This window comes from Misgurnus anguillicaudatus, chromosome 8, assembly GCF_027580225.2.
Source record: "Misgurnus anguillicaudatus chromosome 8, ASM2758022v2, whole genome shotgun sequence".
Classification (NCBI taxonomy): domain Eukaryota; kingdom Metazoa; phylum Chordata; class Actinopteri; order Cypriniformes; family Cobitidae; genus Misgurnus; species Misgurnus anguillicaudatus.
Genome location: NC_073344.2, coordinates 35,007,448 through 35,026,034, shown reverse-complemented (window position 1 = coordinate 35,026,034; position 18,587 = coordinate 35,007,448). Strand labels below are relative to the sequence as shown.

Below are 18,587 nucleotides of genomic sequence, written 5' to 3'. Positions count from 1 at the left end.
ATGTTGTTAAAATGTTATAAACAAAGTTATGACTACAGATTTAGGTGGGCGATATGACAAAAATTTTATTTTACGATAGGATTCATTTTATATCATGATAACAATATGTATCATGGTTAGGGATGGGCATTCGATTAAATTTTTTTAGTCGATTGTCGGGAGAATTAACGATCAACTATCGATTAATCATTAATATTTTTATAATAAAAAATAATTATTTAACTTTTATAATTCAAAAATGTTGGAGGAAAACACGCTGTATTTTTGTATTCATGAGACCTTTATTACAAGATTAACTTGTGGCAAACAGTTTAACTACATTTAGTTAGACAAACGGAACATATATGCGCTTGAATATGCGGTGCTCTAAAGCAGCGGAACCTGCAGCTGCGAGCCGCATTCTTAAACAGAGACCTCATTTGTTCCAAAATATCATGACCTCTTCATGATTCTTTTTTTAAAATCAAAACGGAAGGTCACAGATAACAGAGTATGGTGTCAAATATTGCACCCTGGTGGTAAAATGTTGAATTGCTGCCACACAGTGAAATTCATTTAATTGCTTCAAGACACACGCTACGCTAGGCAACGCAACCTGCATTAGATAAAAAAAGTATTCGATTAATCAATAACAAATTAATGTAATCAACTAAATTCTTAACGATCAATTGTCGATCGTCGATTAATCATGCCCATCCCTAATCATGGTAGAGTTTTTTTTATCTTTTAATAAGGTTTTTTGTTATTAAAATATTTAATGCCATAGAATTTTCATAATTCTAACAAAAAACTTAACATGCATAAAAAGAAGATAAAAACAAAAATAATTTCAAGCTTACTGAAGATAAACAGTCAGTGATGAAAGCATGATAATACATAATAATAATAATGTATATTATATACGTTTTTTAAAGGTAGAAATGTGATTTAGTCAAGAGCAGTGAGAGATTTTCACAAAAACATGAGTGACAGACAGGAGCAAAATTAGGTAACTTCCCCTTTAAGATCCAATATACTGTTACACATGCGATGTCTCTTTCATCGGTTTACTTTTCTCTTAAGCCCTAAATGGTCATGTTTATGAGGATACTTGGAATTTTGATGCGTATATATGTATTTAAAGCAAATAAAGCAGCAAAAATGCTCACAAGCTTAAAGAGCTGCGGATGCGCGACTTGCGCGCTCCTCTCACATAAAAACAGCATGCGCATATAGCACTGTTGTTTGTGTTTCAATGGCCTAAGATCACTTAAATACGTGTACAAACATTAAGTTTTTGTGACCACGCGCACAGCAACGTTACGTGGGCGCGTAACTTCGATAGAGATGAAAGCCCAAAATCTCTACCGGTTGACGATTTTTTCCTATCTACCGGTTTATTCTCCACCCCTATTTAGCGCAATATGCTAATTAATGCTATATGCTAACGTTTATGCAAAAGTTCTACTATTGACGTTACAGTTACGTTTTGCAGGTCCATACTGAAAAAAACACAAACGTACCACTCAGAAACCTCCGTTAATTGATTATTCCTCAAATTACGTATCTTCGTCTGATATTACAGGCTCAAACATAAGGTCTGTTTACACACACAGAGTTACTGAAGGAGCTGCTCTGTGAAACAGCCAATCAGAGCAGAGCTCAACATTATTATTCATGACCCTTTCAAATAAGGTCATAATATACCATTTCATTATAAAGACAAATCCTAGATGGACATGTAAAACCGTCTCTGGATAATTTATGCACTTAATAAAGCCGCATACCTTCTATGTAGATATCAGAGAACAATTTAACATATTATTATGCATATTTATTTTGAATGATTTGTAAGTATTAAATAGCACCTGTAAAGATGACTCCATCCATGTAGTTCAGCCAAAGTCCGCATATTTATGCGGGGCTGCATTTTTTCCAAATACGACGCACTTTCGCCGCATTAATTACATATGTCCGCGCACAAAATATGCGGGGCTTGCATGTTTTCTTAATCTCCGCATTTTTGTAGCAAAAAGTCACATATATTAGCAGAAAGTTGAAAATGTTGCATTTACTTCCCAAAAGCGCACCCGTGACCTCTATTGCCATGGTAACGTTATGAAGTGACGTGATTATGTGACGTGAACATCATTGCAGCTTTTGCAAGTTTCCGCAGTTTTTGCAAGTTCTGCAATTTTCGCAAATTCCCGCAATTCCATCGCATAAATTGCATAAATATCCCACATATTCTATCGCATTTTTTAAGAAAACGTGCCGCAAAATCGAGGATTTTTGCCCGCAACAATCACAAAAAAACTCTGCGTTTTTCTGGAAGGACTGAAAATGCATAAAAATGTGAAGTGGAAATTCATATGGAATGTTGCAAGATGGGTGTGCTGGCGAGATGTTACAGTTTTGCAGGTTCCTCCCAGACCTGTTCTGTAGGCGAGATCTGTATGTGTGTGCCACCCAGGACAATTTACGAGAGATTGTATGATGAACCTTTTTAATCTGAGAACGCACCCCAAAGGTGTACTGTCAGTTTTATGGAAGAATAACCCAAAAAAAGAACCCTTGAGACCACATGTCTAAGAAGAGTTTAAAAGCTTTTCTTTTTCATATTTTGAACAAATCTACTTTGAGACTTGCGCCTTTCTATTAGACACAATTCATTTTGGATCCTACATTTATTTTGGAGAGCTTTTTATCTATCAGCCTCAGGCCGCAGGAGCTGTGCCTCTGTGTGTAATTTTACACTGACTATTTTCCCCATCGTCCCTTGATGCTGTCTCAGTTCTCATCGGTGTGTGTGTGTGTGCGTGCATGCATCCCGCTGGTTAAAGAATTGGCTGGCTGCAGGAGACATGTTTACTTTTGATGGGGAAACGCTGTGGAGAACCACAGGAGAAAAGTGCATAGAAAAGTGGATAATGTTAATATGATTATTGATGTAAACATGCACGCTTCAACAAAGCTCACTCATAGAATTACCTGCTGTATTTTATGATGGTGAATGAATAGACTTCTATTGAAAAGAGATGTTTGTGTGTGTTTTATAATAACAGAGGCAGCAGATGACTATAAAAGGTTCAAATAATGGAGATCAGTGTATATACAGTATTTTGCATCATCTGACACGGTTCATTTTTAGCTAAGTTTTTACTATGCGTTTATATTTTTCTTCTGAAGAACATTCCTGCAGGGATAAGACCTGAAGTGTAGGAAAAGGGTTAAGTCAAAATCAAGCTGTATCTCATCTCTATCTTATATTTCTTTGAGAAAATATACCCATGAAATATAAGTTTGCCATCAGATCCCACCAGACTCCATGTCACTTTGATCTTTTTATTACTTTGTGAAAGAGGTGCTGTTTGGCCTTAGAAAGCGAAAACAATCTGCACGTAATAAATCTGAAGTTTATTTAGTTGGTCTGTCTTTCAAATGGCTTTTCTGGCTGACTTTAAGACTCCAGAGATCGCTGTGTGCTATGTTGTTTTAGCTTCAGTTTTATAAGATTTTGGTGAATTGGACACAACTTGCCCACAATTTTGTACACTTAAACAATGTCATTTTCTGAAGAGTTTTGATTCTTTTGAGAATATACTTCAGCCACTTTTCCACTGCTATGCTAAATTGTTGTTGTGTAACCGACCGTCAAAAGTTCTGTACAGATCTGACCGAGCCAGCATGGATATGGTTTTATTTCTCTTTGGAATGTAGTACAAATGCGTCAGTCGATGTCTTGTTAACGCAAGAGTTTACAGACTGTACGCGTAGGGGTGTAAGAAACTATCGATACATGTGAGTACCATGATTTGTTAAAAATAAACATCGTACATGATTTATTTTGTTGTACATGATTTGAAAATCGTACATGATTTGTATATTTTATTTGTTGTTTTGTTTGGAGCCTACATCCCAAGCACTATATAGCATTTATCTTGTCTCTGAAATTAAAGAGCACCTATTTCATTGCTAAAAACAATGTTATTTTGTATAATACATATATTTGCATGGTTTATGGTTAAAAAACACATTATTTTCCACATACCGTACATTTTTGGAGCTACAGTTTTCACTGTCTTCCTGAAACGCACAGATTTTGTACAAAACTCATTGCTCTGAAAAGCTCTGTGTCCCTGATTGGCCAGCTAATCTGTACGTTGTGATTGGCCTGAATACCTCTGATGTTAGCAGGAAATGAGACGCTCCTTACCATTTTTGAAAGATTCGCTCACAATTCAATGCTTTCCACCAACTGTGGAGCGGCTGCAGATCGGCTCCGCTACGTTACTGCTCCGCACTCTGCCGTCCGCCAATACCCACCAGTTCCGTATTTGTTGCAGAGCGGCTGCGTTCTAAAATGATGATGACCCATGAGGTCTCGCAAATTCACGTGATCTAGTTCTGTTTCTGCCCATTATGATGTTAAATTATGACGTTTTGCTGGAAGAGCCCAGATCATGACACGAGATCATGGCTCCGCCCTGCGGAGCTGTCCGGGCAAAATAGAAGCTCTGCGTAATGTATTTGTTCCAGAGGGCTGCGGATGGCGGGAGCTGTGAAGGATTCGGAACGCAGTTAGTGGAAATACACACATTGACTTGAATGGAAACCGACTGACTCCGCCACTGTTCCGCAGTCGGTGGAAATCCAGAGTAACAATAGTTAACTCATTCCCTGCCACACTTTTTTTAAAAAGTAACCCGCTAGCATTTTTTGTGATTTTCACAAAAGTTTCACATGTTCTTCTAAAAATATATAAACATACAAATATATCAAAACAGCCCCTCTGCTTTCAAACGAACAATAAACAAACGGGAAAAAACATTTCATCCCATCTATATTTTTTCTCTACTTATAAAAATATTGTCTGTTTACACCTGGTATTAAGATGCGTTTTTGTCGATCGGATCACAAGTGGACGAGAGACACATTCTGTTTATATCTGGTATTAAAATCTGTTTCTTTTGTCTACTTTCAACCACTTCTGTCCTGATTACTGTGAAGGGATGGTCTGTGGGCGAGTCCCTCTGCTTACGCTTAAACGTGAGTTGGAGAAATTACGGGTTTATATTGACGCCAACTAATATTAGGTCAAAGTTCATGCTTGTGTTGTTAGTAAACATGGTGCATGTATATGTTTTGTGCATGTATATGTAAGATCTTTTTCTGATATTCTGCACATGCTCGCAAAATGAAACTAATTAAAGACGCGGAGAGCAGCCACTTTGGTTTTATCAGTGAAAGATGATAGCGCTGTACACTGTGTTCGTGCTGGAACAAAACATTGTGCTCCAGGGCTCCAGACTAACTTTTTTCACTAGGAGCTGTCAGGATCCTGCCTTGGAGTCTTGTTTTGTATTTATGTCTAGTCATGATGGCAGGGTTCTGGAAGTCCCAGGCTCTATGTGGAGGCTCATACTTTGCTTATTGGGTCATGTGCCTCCGGTGTCTGGTCTCTTGTCCCCGCCCCCTCGTTCTCCTGCTTATTAGTAATCATTGATTTTTTCCCATCATCTGTTCCCCCTCGTTATCTTGTTTAGTTTCTCTTATATAATGTTATCTTGTCCTTAGTTCTGTGCCGGTTCATTTTGTATTGTACATGTTTCCGAGTCGTGTGTATTCACGAGTCAAGTGTCTTTTGTCAAGTCTTCAGTCTAGTCTAGTCTAGTGTTTTGTGTCTGTTTATACATTTACTGTTTGCCCCCACGTGGGCCTTTGTTTTGTCTTGTTTTATAATTAAAGTCTTTTGTTAACCCCTTCATCGTTGCACTTGGGTTCTCTCCTGAAATTCGTGACAGGAGCACAGTTGCCCCCAACTGAAAATTTTAGGGGCGCAACCAGAAAATTTAGGGGCACACACCAAAAATCAACATGCTTACCAAATACTCACATTTCTAATAATTTCCACTGTTTTACTAATAAATACTTTAATGACAGATGCAGAAAGTACAATGTGCTGTGTCACATCACAAAAAAAGGTCAAATTTACTGGTCTCACATGTGCAACTGGATGTAAAATTCAGTGGCACACTCTCAAATTTTGGTGGCAAAATGGCACCATTTGGTGGCAGTCTGGAGCCCTGTGCTCAGTACATCACATTAGATAAATGGGCGGAGAGTAGGCGGTCTCTTGTGGCTGTGCGAAATCGCATTTACACCACAAAAGCAATGCGGTCGAATGTGTTTTCGACTACCTCTAAATGTGGTCGAAAGAAGCCAAGTTTAAAATGTTTTACAACTATTTTTAGAGACGTCCACTTGTGATCCGATTGATGACAACGTACCTTAATACTAGGTGTAAACAGCTATAAATAGGTGCTCCAAATCTGAACTCCAAAATTTGAAAAAATTATTCAGCGACACCCTGTAACGCATAAAGAAAACAAGGTCACAGTCCTTCTGTCATCTCTGCCGTACAGAGCCGTACAGAATTGGCAATAAAAACTATGAATATTGAATATATGAAACCACCCTTGCTATTGATATGCCACTGATTAATTTCTTCTGCCTGCATGAAGGGCAGTTAGGGAGCCTTGAAATTATTTATAAGCAGAAGCCTGGTACGAATTATCTTCAGCTGGTGCAAGACATGCTCAAATGGCTCGAATTTTATTATCTGCAATGTCTAAAAATCAAAACGAAGACACTTTTGTCTACTTTGTTTTCAGTTTACAGATTTTTGTAATACTGTAATTAAAATGATTAATTTCAATAAGCAGAATTCAAATCAAAATACTTTAGTGTAATGCAACTGCATGCCCTGTTCCTCAGGTTATACTGTACATACAAAACAAGTGGAGATCTGTTGCTAAATTATTTGCTATTTTATACATCATTAAATGAAGTTATAGACTTCACATTGCACCTATAAGCAGCAGGATGAATAAAAGTGCCGTTCAAATTTATAAACCATGCACAAAAAGCGAGCTGTATCTCATTATGATCCCTCGCTAGAGGCTTATATGGTTGATTGTTTTAGTCCTGCTGTTTAGGGTGTGTTCACATACGGTCAATTCTGGGTCAACAAAGCCACACCGCACAACAAATCTCATTTTAACACCCTATCTACTCTTTGTTGACTTAAATGGCAATCCATTGTGCAATTGTCTACTTTACAAGCGAGTTATGTCACATTTAGTGATTCCAAAATAAAAAATATATATTTTTTTGGTGATGATCATCCCATTGCATACTGTGCAAAACACTATGAATAGATATTATAATGCAGTGGGAATAATCTAAATGAAGTGCTGTAATCGACACGTTTCACAAATTATGTTTTACATGGAGAAGAACATGTTCAGATCATCTACCAAATCTTCATGTAATTGTAACAAGCAGTCATGTTTTCAGCAACCCTCCACCACCCCATCTCCCCACACTTGCCTGGTTACTTTCCTAACCAGAAACACAGGGGGAGTATTCTGGGTTCTGGCCAAATACCGATATCAGAGTTTTTTCCGCAAACAGCACACCGGATATGCATACCATTCATTCTATCTCACTTATTTGTAAGTGTGACCTCGTGAATCAGTAAGCTGCCGCAGCTATAATCGCAATCGTGATGATTTATTTGATCATTTGTGCAGCTCTATCCCAGACCATTTCTAATTTCTTTTCTCCTGTGACTAATTGACCAATTATCCGCCTGGTTTATTACTTCAGCTGTTCGATTGACTCGCCTGTTGACTCCATCAATGTTTTCTGACCTGTTTACTATGTAAGGAATTTGAAAATAATGCACAACCAAAGTGGTAATGCGGCACAACGCGAAGCAGAGTTTTAACCACTATTGTGCATTGTTTTCAAAAAATTCAAACGACCGGAGTCAAATATTTCGCTTATACCACGGTTACCACAATCATTGCTCTATTGGATATTTTAAGAAAAATAATCAACACCTGTGGAACGTTTCTCAACCAGTCAGAATAAAGCATTCAACAGGCCTGTGGTATAACTCTAGATAATGCTGAAATGTTTGAAAGCACCCTCCTGAGATGCTGTTTCACATTTCATATATTGAAGTGCGAGAGGGATATGTTCACATTTATGCATGATGGACCGTGGTGTACGGCACTCTAAAGTGTGGCTGCATTTTGCAAAATCAGAAAAAGACAAAGCCAGGTGTAATTATTATGACAAACTTTTATGTTGCAAGATGAGTGTCACCAGCAATATTGCAAAGCACCTGCAGTTGGTTCATTGTATCGAATAAAAAGAATGCACCCTGTTTAAATTGACTGTTTAAGCCGCCACATGCTACATGTAAGACCCCCTTCTATCTTGCTTCGATAAACCAATGGATCTTGTCTGGGAGACTAATCATTCTGATTGGCTGTTCGGCTTGGCCAGCCAATGCATGAGAAGAAAAACAGAAGTGAGAAAGCAAGCAACGAAGGGGTTGAGGAAACTCACAACTAGGGCTGGGCAAAAATATTTATTTTTCGATTAATTGTGTTTTTTTACGTGGTTGATTCAAAATCGATTCTCAAAGGCCACAAATCGATTTTTTTTTTTTTTTTATAACCTGATCCTGTTTAATCAAGGAACTGTTTTGACTTTTTTCACCATACATTTTTTCATCTTGCATCAAAATTGTACTGTATTTAACATAATTGTATGCATTTAAAAATTAGATGGGTTCTGTTTTAATGTACCCAAGTGTACCTTAAATAAAAAAGTGTACAGTAATATACAGGTTGGAGGCTCTTAATTTCTTTTTATTAATTACCCACTTGTAAACTTATGGTCACCTTTTTTTTAATAAATAAAGTATTGTATCGAAATGAATCGAATTGTGAAATTCCTAACAATACCCAGCCCTACTGCGTCACTTTCCTCCTTGTTTCCAGTGCCACTTTCTGATGCGGCATTCTGAAAAGTTGTGTTTTTTTCAACTGGCTGCGGCGCTGGCGTGCCTTAAAAAGAGCTACATTCACATCTACATTCAAAATAACAAATTTGTGCATGTAAAAGACGAAATGTAAACCGCCCCTTAAATAAGCACTGGTTTATGTTTTGTATTTGATTAGTCACTTTGGTTTTCCGTTTTTCAGTAATAAAAATGACTACTGTCACGAGCTGGTATGAAAATCTATCTAATTTCACTGATAAGAACGTGAAATTTACGTAGGCGTCTAATTTCACCTACAGTAGGCCTTGGTGTGTCAGGACAACTTTGGACCCAGTGTGTGCCGACCCCACAGTCTGCACTATTTCATTGCCCTCCAGTTGGTGTGGTGCCACCCTGAATTAATTAAGTTTGATATTATTACCCTGGTTGAACTATTAGATGTTAGAAAAGCTGTCAGTTAAAGATAACTGAAGCTGTCCTCTAGGACAGTGGTTCCCAAACTTTTTCAGCGTGTGACCCCCTTTTGTACGGTGCATTCCTTCGCGGCCCCTTAAAAGAAAATTTGTGACAAAAAACTGTTCTAAAACTCAACATTTTAATAAATAAAACATTAAATTATACAAAAAAGTAGTGCTTTTGGTTAGTAGCCTTATTTTTTTTTAGGTTTAATTACACAGAATTCATAATAAATTAATGTATTTCATAAAATATCATAAAACTGGGGCCCCCCGGGCACCATCTCGCGGCCCCCCTGGGGGCCCCGGCTCCCAGTTTGAAAACCACTGCTCTAGGAGTTTAATAGCGGTAATGAGTTTTTTATTAATTTAAGGGCAAACAGAGTGCTTTTTAATAAAAAATGTGTTTTAAATTGAAAACTGTCTTTAAAACTAGCTTGAAGTTTGAAAATGTGAGTTGTTATCTGAGCTTTTGATTCGAGTTAATGTGTCATTTCTAGGATAGATATATTTCAAGGGCAGCAGAAAAGCATGTGTTTAAACTTCAGATATTTTATCATCCGAGACAAAACAATGACCGATTTGAAAGCTAAAGGGCAAATTTGTTTATGAAAAACTAACAGACGTGACATAAAAAGAAACAGTTGCACAACACGTGATTTCTTCATATAACACGTAACCTATTGTTATCTCTTTGATGATGTATTTCTGCCAAACAGGATATTCAAAGAAAAACAAATATAGTTATTGAAAGCTGTTTCAGAGGCTAGTGCATTATGATTATGATGGACTGACTTCATTTTGTAGAAATAATGTGTAATGATGTATGGTGCTCAGTAAGATCATAAACGTGTGTTAAGAGTTAACAATACAGTCAACATGACGTGAATAAACCACATAATTATTTACTAATAGACGCTGCAATTTGTAATCTATTTTTGGTCCCATAGCAGCGTTTGCTTAAATTGTTCATATATAAATAATTTTATTCTCTGCATCTCAAAGACAATTTCCTCTGCCTAGACGAATTGAAGCCACGTATAAGTGGACGCAAGTATGCGAGGAAGGTCAATAATTGTGTCTTGCAGAGTATAATGACATGCTTGCAGGAGTATGTCCTAACGCTGTGCGTATGGTTTAGACAGGATTAGGCTGGTCTTGCATTTTTCTTTAACCTGTTTAAGAAAATCACTAATCCCTGACAACAACAGCAACAAGCCTTTACATGTCACTTTGCCTGCATGTCATGATCTTAGGAGTATCCGGCAGAATGTCCCGAAACAATGCAAGCACAAGACTTTTTGAGGCCAAGTGTGTTTTTGACATCCCGTTGAGAAAAGAGATCTGTTTAATCATTGACCGTGGCTTACTATGTCTGTTCATTAATTTCAGGATGAATAAATTAAACTGAGCTTATAAGAACTTGCGATGATTTTTAAGCAGCAGTATTAGTAACAACTTATTATTGTGCCGAAATCATGCTTAACTGGTATGTGCGCTTTTCGTGATTATTACATCATTGGGTGATCACGATTTTTTGCGCTAGGGTGTTTTCACATATAGTTCATTTTAAAAGAACCAAACCCAGTTCACTTAAAGTGAACCAGAAAAGGGACTAGCCGAATGTGACCTCAGTCCTTTTGGTGTTCACAATATAGTGGACTCAAAAGAGGACCCAGTTCTTTTTTGGTCCTCTTTAGAACTGAACTGATCTCAGACCCTTTCTTGTTCACATCACAACTTCATAAGAACTCAGACCCCAGCTTTCTGTGCAGCAGTTTATTTTGATACAATGTCAAAACCACACGCGAAACGGACCGGGACCTCATTGATTTCACATATCAAAAAGAAATCGAACCACAAAAAACCCCAAAAGCGAACTGTACTCAGACCACCTCCAAAAGTGGTCTGAGTTCGGTTCGCTTTTGGGTCCTTTTAGGGGGGTCTGAGATCACTTGGTTTGTTCACATATAAACCCTGAACTGCTCTGAGAGCGTTTGGAGGGATCAAACGAACTAGGTGTGAAAACACCCTAAAGTCCAATCGCATATTGCCATCCAAATACTTTAAATGCTTATTTTTTCAAGTCTGTATATTAGTGCAGCAGTGTCGTGTCGTCCCGATGACCCCACTTCATCTCATGAGGGGCTATGAGCACGGTTCACTCAAATATTGATTTGCACATTCTACATGATAAACATGAAGCGTTCAGGGTTTATTTTCCTATTTTACAATGTATACAGATTATTATTATACAAAGCTAAAGGCACATACCAAAACAGAACAGAATATGAGAGCATTTCTCAAGATTTGGAACGAAGAGAGCATATTATAATGTAAACAAATTCACCCTGGGTTTCCTTCATGTGAAATGAAGGCTTGAGGGTTTATCCAAAGTGCTATAAAAAGCAACACAAGAATGAAGAAATTACAAAATTATCAAAATATTTCTTTGCTAGCATTATTATTTTGATAAATTTTTCTATTCAAGCTTTCACTGGGCTCCTTTACATACTTGCGTACCACATGTTGGCTGATGGCATTCCAATTGTGAATCATTAAGGGGCGGATTCCCGGACAGGGATTAGACTAGTCCTAAACTAAACTAAAAATAAGAGATGTCCAATTTAAAAACAACTTACACTGACATATCTTAAAATACATCAGTGCCCTTTGTTTTGCATCAAAATGCACAAAAGGGATGTTTTTAGTAAGGCATGTTTGTTAAAACTAGTTTTTCTAAGTATTTCTAATTTTTCTAATTAAACTAAGGCCTAGTCCTGGCTTAAACTAATCCCTGTCCGTGAAACCACCCCTATTAGATAGGTTTAGTATTGATTATAGTTTCCAGAAACTTGGTGAAGTCTAGGGCTGCAACCAGTGTTGGGTGTTACTACTTACTAAGTAATTAGTTAGTTACTGTAATTTGTTACCATTAAGCTTATTAACTCACCAAAGTATTTAAAGTGAAAAGGATACAAAAAAGCATGCATTTTAACTTTAGACTTTAAATTTTGATGTTAAATCCACTATTGTATATATAATTGATCTACAGTCCATACAAAGTAGTTCAATTACATCAGAAGTAACTGTAATTGAATTACTGGAAAAATAAAAGTAATCCCTTATTTTACTTTTTTAAGGTTTCCAGTTCTTACTATTAACTGGTTGGTTAATATTATTGAGATATTTGCTGTCTATTAATCCTTAAAGCACATTTTAATGCCTGATTCGGCAAAATCCTTAATCCTATCCAATTCCTACTAATAAGGCAAGTAGTTAATAGTGAGAATGGGACCGGAATAATTTATGTCCTTTTATATGATTTATTTAAGCTGTTTTTAAGCTTATCTTTGTATTATTTACTAAATAGCATTTAGAAAGTAATTGGTAATACCGGTAAGTAATTAAATACTTCTTGTAGAGAGAGTAATTTGTTCAGTAATCTAATTACATGATTGAAAGTGTGATTAGTAACTAGTAATTAATTGCTTTTTTTAAAGTAACTTACCAAAGACTGGCTTCAACTAACGATTATTTTAATCTGTTTTAATTATTATAATCGATTAATCGAGTGATTACTTTCACCATTAATCAACTAATCGGATAAAATTATCTACTCAATTACATTTTTTACTTATTATATCTAAATAAAACCTTAAATTAGGGTATTCACATGTTTTTAAATAGTAAAACGCCTTTAAATGTCAAAATATAAATAAAACACATGGAGTTTTTTCAATCTTAAGCAATGTGCTGGTGAGGACATTTTAGATTTATAAACTCATTTTTATATTCAGCTTTAGACCTTGATGAGTTTGAGACTAACCGTGCATTCACACCGCCACCGGCGAGAGCGTCAATAAAAGCTCTGGCTGCCCTACTATCAACGCTATAGAAAAGGTGTAGCGGACGCTCTGATGCTTGAATGCATTCTCTGGAATCCTCTCAAGCGGAGGTTTGCGCCTTCCGATTGGTTGCCGCCGAATGTTTCCGCCTTCCGATTGGTTGCCGCAGAGCGGATTTCAGCTGTCCTCGACGCTCACGCCGTACATGACGCGCCGCTGCTCGACGGGGCTCGCCACTGGCTCTTATTGAAAATGAATGACTTCTGGCTACTTTGACGCTCTCGCCGGTGGCGGTGTAAAGGCACAGTAAGGGCCTGTTTACACGAGAATGCTCGAGGGTAAAACGTAAAACTATTAAAACTATTTTATCTGTTGTGCCTTTTGTTTACACGGCGACGCCGTTTTGGGTGCTTAAAAACGCAAAAAAGTGAAACTTCCCCTTCAGAGTGGAAATCTTAAAAACGATCTACCGTCATGTACGTGTTTATGTTACAGGCATGTGCCAGTTCAGGAAAATAACAACAAACATGTCGGATTATTTTCATACTTCGGACCTTTCAAGTTGCCATAGCAGCTCTGATAAATATACAAGAGTCTTTCCAGCAGTTGTACGAAATATTACCAGCTAGTATTACTCATCAGAGAAGGCGCATTAATTACCTCCGTCAAACTGTTGATGCGTCAATTCGTTGGAAGCAAATTAGACGGGTTTGGACGAGACCTGGGAGAACCAGGAAGAAGGTTATACGCAGGCACACGGACTTGGTGTTGTGTGTCAGTGCTTCACATTGCCACCTAGCTGCCTGGAGTGCATACTACATCGAATATCACACACTTTTGCGTCACCATATGCACGCAGATTTCCCCCTCAAAACGCTCGTATAAACGAGGAATAAAAAGTTATAACGCAACGCCACTTTTGCGGTTTCTTTCAGATCGTTTCCATGTAGATGTAGCCTAATAACCTGTGAAATCAATTTAGACTTCTGACCATTTTTGGTCTATGGTTCGACTGTTGGCCAAAAGTTGGTAGGTGAAAACTTGCCTGTTTCAGTGAAACAGAAGTTATTTTATTAGCGTACGCCTGCTGTCATCTAAACCTGTGTGTCAGTAGTAGTAATAGGCTGATTCAGCACAGACAGTGTATAACAGTAATGCTGAATATGCCACTTTCCAAAGTCGTAAATACATGAAAGCTGCATTTTAATGCTTGCTGTACGAGTAATGAAATTTTAGATCACAGGAATCAGGGTTGAATTGCATAGCAGAGGAATGTCGGGTGTTTCATCTGGCAGTGACGTGTTCTTTAATGCCTGAAGCCCCAAGGCGCTGTCAGGGCCTGTCAGAACAGGTGTCTTACCATCTGTTCTTTTACCTGATCTCAGTGTCTCTTATCTACTTTAAATTAGTTTGGTTCATACTTTACACTTCTGATGTAAATTGTCAATGTTCATATATATTTGGCTTAAATGTAGCATGCATACTGGTTCTTAGGTTGCAAGTAATCTAAAAATCTCTTGTGGTGCAACACACTGTCGATGATCACGGCTGGTTTGGATTATACAGAAGAAAAGATTGAGAGATATGATAAGATGGATCAAAAACCAACTTATCTAAGCTGTGCAATCTACAATAATTTTATAGCTGTATAAAGCGACAAAGCAAAAGTTTGAACAGGATAAGACATGTCCTCTTCATTTCTAACACAGATTTTGGGAAGAGACATGTCCCGCCTAGATTTTGGGAAGTAATAGTCTCATAGTTTCCTTATATATAGCTTAGCAGCATGTATAAGATAAATGGTTTATTTATGTTAATAAATTGTTTGTTTGTTTTATTACGCTGTGCTCCTAGTGTGTGTTTACCAAAAATTGTGGCCAAAAATAGTTTTGTGGCTGGCTAAGGGAAAATACTAAATAAATGTACTAAACAAAAACATTTTGATGACGTGATCTAATAGCAACCAGCACTAATCCCATATTTGAAAATTACAATTCTAATTTCTCACTAAAATGCAAAAAAAAGGTGTAAAAAGTGAAAATATAACTTTATTTGAACTAAATTTGTCCTTCAGACGTTTTTTTGGCCGCCATTTTATTTTTTCGAACTTGACCAGGCTCAACCAATCACATTCTCCGTGCACGCCCATGCATAGAATAGAGTGTCTGTGCGTGCACACCAGCACTGGATTTGACGCTTTGTGCCTTCGCAGTAAATGAAAAAACGCGGATGACGTGAACTTCACTGCTTTACTCACATTGGTAACGCTCTGAAGTCGCTCGTCATTTGCATAACGTTAAAGTGTTTTCAACTTTGTCGCGTAGTTGGACACGCCCACTTCCTGTCGCCAACAGTCACTGGCTGTGTCTGTTAGCTCTAAAATGCTGCTTTCAGCAGGGGACAGCATTCCAAGGCAGGAAGGCATCAAGGCACGTCCGAATCCAACGTTAGGTTTACTTCCTATCTCCTGACTGAGATACCTTAATTGTCCTGTCCCACAATTCTATGCGTGGGCGTGCACAGAGAATGTGATTGGTCGAGCCTGGTCAAGTTCGAAAAAATAAAATAGCGACCAAAAAACCGTCTGGAGCACAAATTTAGTTCAAAGAAAGTTATATTTTCACTTTATAAGCTTTTAATTGCATTTCTAGGGAGAATTTGGAATTGTAATTTTCAAATATGGGTTATCACAAAGGCGCGCTCTATATATTTTAAACAGAATTCCATTACGTTGCCTATGAAGGCTGTCCGAATGCCTCATTGCCTCGGATGCAGCCACTTTCACTTGTGTTGCCAGAAGTCGTCCAGTGAAATCGAAATTGCGTTGCATCGCCATTGCTAGCGCTTAAATCCAGCAAACGTAGGCAACATGTTGACCTCCCTTAAGGTCAGTTTGAAAGCATTTTGAAGTGTCCGAGAAAGATGCTTTTTTGCTATTTTCGGCCAAATAGTTTTGGTTGCCAAACATTCGGTGCATCCCTATCAACAAATGTCATTCAGTAACTTTTTTTGTTGAACCATAGCTTGGAAGGTGTTTTAATTTGGAGATGGAGGATGGAATTAAAAACAGACCAAAACAGAAAGCAGAGTCTGGGGATTCCACCAGTTCACAGACAGAGAGAATAAGGTTAACATTCCTGTCCTTGACAAGGGCTCTTCCCTTCCTGTCTGTAATGCGTCTGTCATAGAAAGAGGAAAAATAAAAAGCAAGAAACATTCTTTTACTGGCCTTCATGGTCACAAGTGTGTTTGTACTATAATAAACATCTGAGCCATGCCTCTGGAGCATTCCCTCGACTCGTGACTTAAAAACAAAAACTGGGTAAACAAAAACGCCTTTGCGGCACAACGTTCATTTGAACCCGAACAACAAATGAAATTTAATCAAGCTCTGTATGATTAATTCATAAAGCCTGGCATGCGTTCTGTCACGGTGAGATATTGTGCCACTTACATGCATGTGCACTTTGCACACTCAGCCTGCGGTCTGACTGTGGTTATCAAGCCGTGACTCACGAGTCGTGTCTCAGTCCGTGGTCTTTGCTTGCTGATGGCTGCGTTTCTCGTAAGATGTTCAAACAAATCTTTGTGGCTTGGCCTGATAAAGAAACTTTACAAGTTGGAAGCCTCCGAAAATGTGTTGAGGATTTGACAGAAATCATCCGGTGTGACCTGTCAGTGTTTTGGCAACTTGGAGCAATGTCAATGCGCTTTCGATCGCAAACTATTTAAATCCTCTTATAGTATGAATCGGTTTATAATTAGCTGAACTGTCATCTAGTGCATTTTAATGAGGGCTGACCGTTCCTAATATGGCTTCTTCTGGCTTTTCCTATCATCCAGGCATTTCCTTCACCCCATTCACAAACATCCGAAATTGATTAAAAGAAGCTTGCTTTGATAAAACAGGCTTTTGCTGACACATACAATGTGTGATAGGGATGATTTCATCAGCTTTACTAACTGTTAAGCTGGCGGATGACAGCAGTACTTCTAGTGTCTGCAAGCTTGTTGGCAAGAATCTCCGTTTGAGGATTAGCTGACTATCAGACTTCTTGACACGCATTCTGATAAAATGTATATCTTAAAAGTGTCTGCCAAATGCTTAAATTATAATGTAAATGTCTTGATGTTACTGCTCTCCCCTGGCAGCATATTGAAGGCGGAGTCCATGATGTTTGAAAGCTAATGTTGATATTTGAAATCATCTAAACAAACACGCCCCTACCCCAATAGAATCTGGACCTTCTGTTGATAGACCCGCCCCACACATACGCAAACCGGCATTTTATTTGATTTGATTGGCTATAAGTGTGTTTTGGTAGTCGGCCCGTCTCCTTTTCCAACGCGTTTTTCAAACATCGTGGACTCCGCCTTTAATGAGCATGTCATGATAATATAGGTTTATGATATGTATTTGCATTTGGCAGACACTTTTATTTAAAGTGACTTATTTAAATTAAACCTGTGACCTTTACGGTCCTAATGCAAGGCTGCAGCAGTTTAGCAGAAGAAACATGCATACCACAAGTGTTCATTAACACCCCACAATGTTAAGTTTTCTATAACACTTAGAAATGTTATTTCAAAGGTGTGATAGCGCTTTCCCTGTTATGAATTCTGTGAAGTTCTGGCTGGGCGCGAGTCGGCATGGAGGATTTTACAGATGGTTAAATGTGGAGGTAGTGAAGACCGTGTTCCTGTCCGAACAGAGACTCTATTGTGTGAAGTCAGTAAGGTTTAGCACAGGGGTGCACCTGACAGAGAGGCTATTGATCCATTTCTAACTGCTCCGTGCAGCAATAACATCCCATGCAAGAAAGGGAAACGCCCAGAGAGGCTGACCCTGTCTGTCTGCCGGCCAGCCACCTCTGCTCCTCCCCAGAGACGGTTAATTTTATTTTACCAGTAGTTGGACTGAAGTGGAGGCCAGAAGGTAGAATGAAGAAATGTCAGGTAGGACTGCAATGCTAATGAAATAAATAACACATTCTGCAATTAACTAATGGTGAGACAAAGTGTCATAGAATTGATATTAGAGTAAGTCTACAATGATGTCTGACCTGACAGCTCAATTTAATAATCATTATTATTAGGGATGCACCGATAAGATTTTTTTTTTGGCCGATACCGATTCCGATTTAAACAGACGACTTCTGGCCGATACCGATGGCGATACCGATATTAAACACTTGTATACAATACTATACAGTTGGTCTATTAGCTAGTTTATTTCTGCATCAAATTATTTTTACTGAACATGGATTGGATCTAATTAACATTCAACTGACCAACATAATAAGAGAGGCACAAATTAAGCTAAAACAAATATAATAAGACAGCATGACAACCTTCAAAGGTGGTTTTAGCTATTCAGCATTTATTTTATTAACAATATTAACTCATTTTTTACATATAATGGATTTCTTTATGCAGTTAATTAAT

At 37.9% G+C, this 18,587-nt stretch overlaps 1 protein-coding gene across 2 annotated transcripts in view; it reads left to right on the top strand.

Annotated features, from left to right (window-relative positions):
- palm3 (paralemmin 3) overlaps window positions 1-18,587 on the top strand; it is a 58,710-nt gene that overhangs the window by 2,443 nt on the left and 37,680 nt on the right. The window contains exon 1 of one of the 2 annotated variants that reach the window (XM_073870775.1): window positions 18,075-18,098. The exons of the other annotated variant lie outside the window; for it this stretch is intronic. The gene's annotated coding sequence lies outside the window, so the exon portion shown is untranslated. Of the gene's footprint in view, window positions 1-18,074; window positions 18,099-18,587 lie in introns of those variants that run through there. 2 annotated transcript variants of the gene reach the window in all.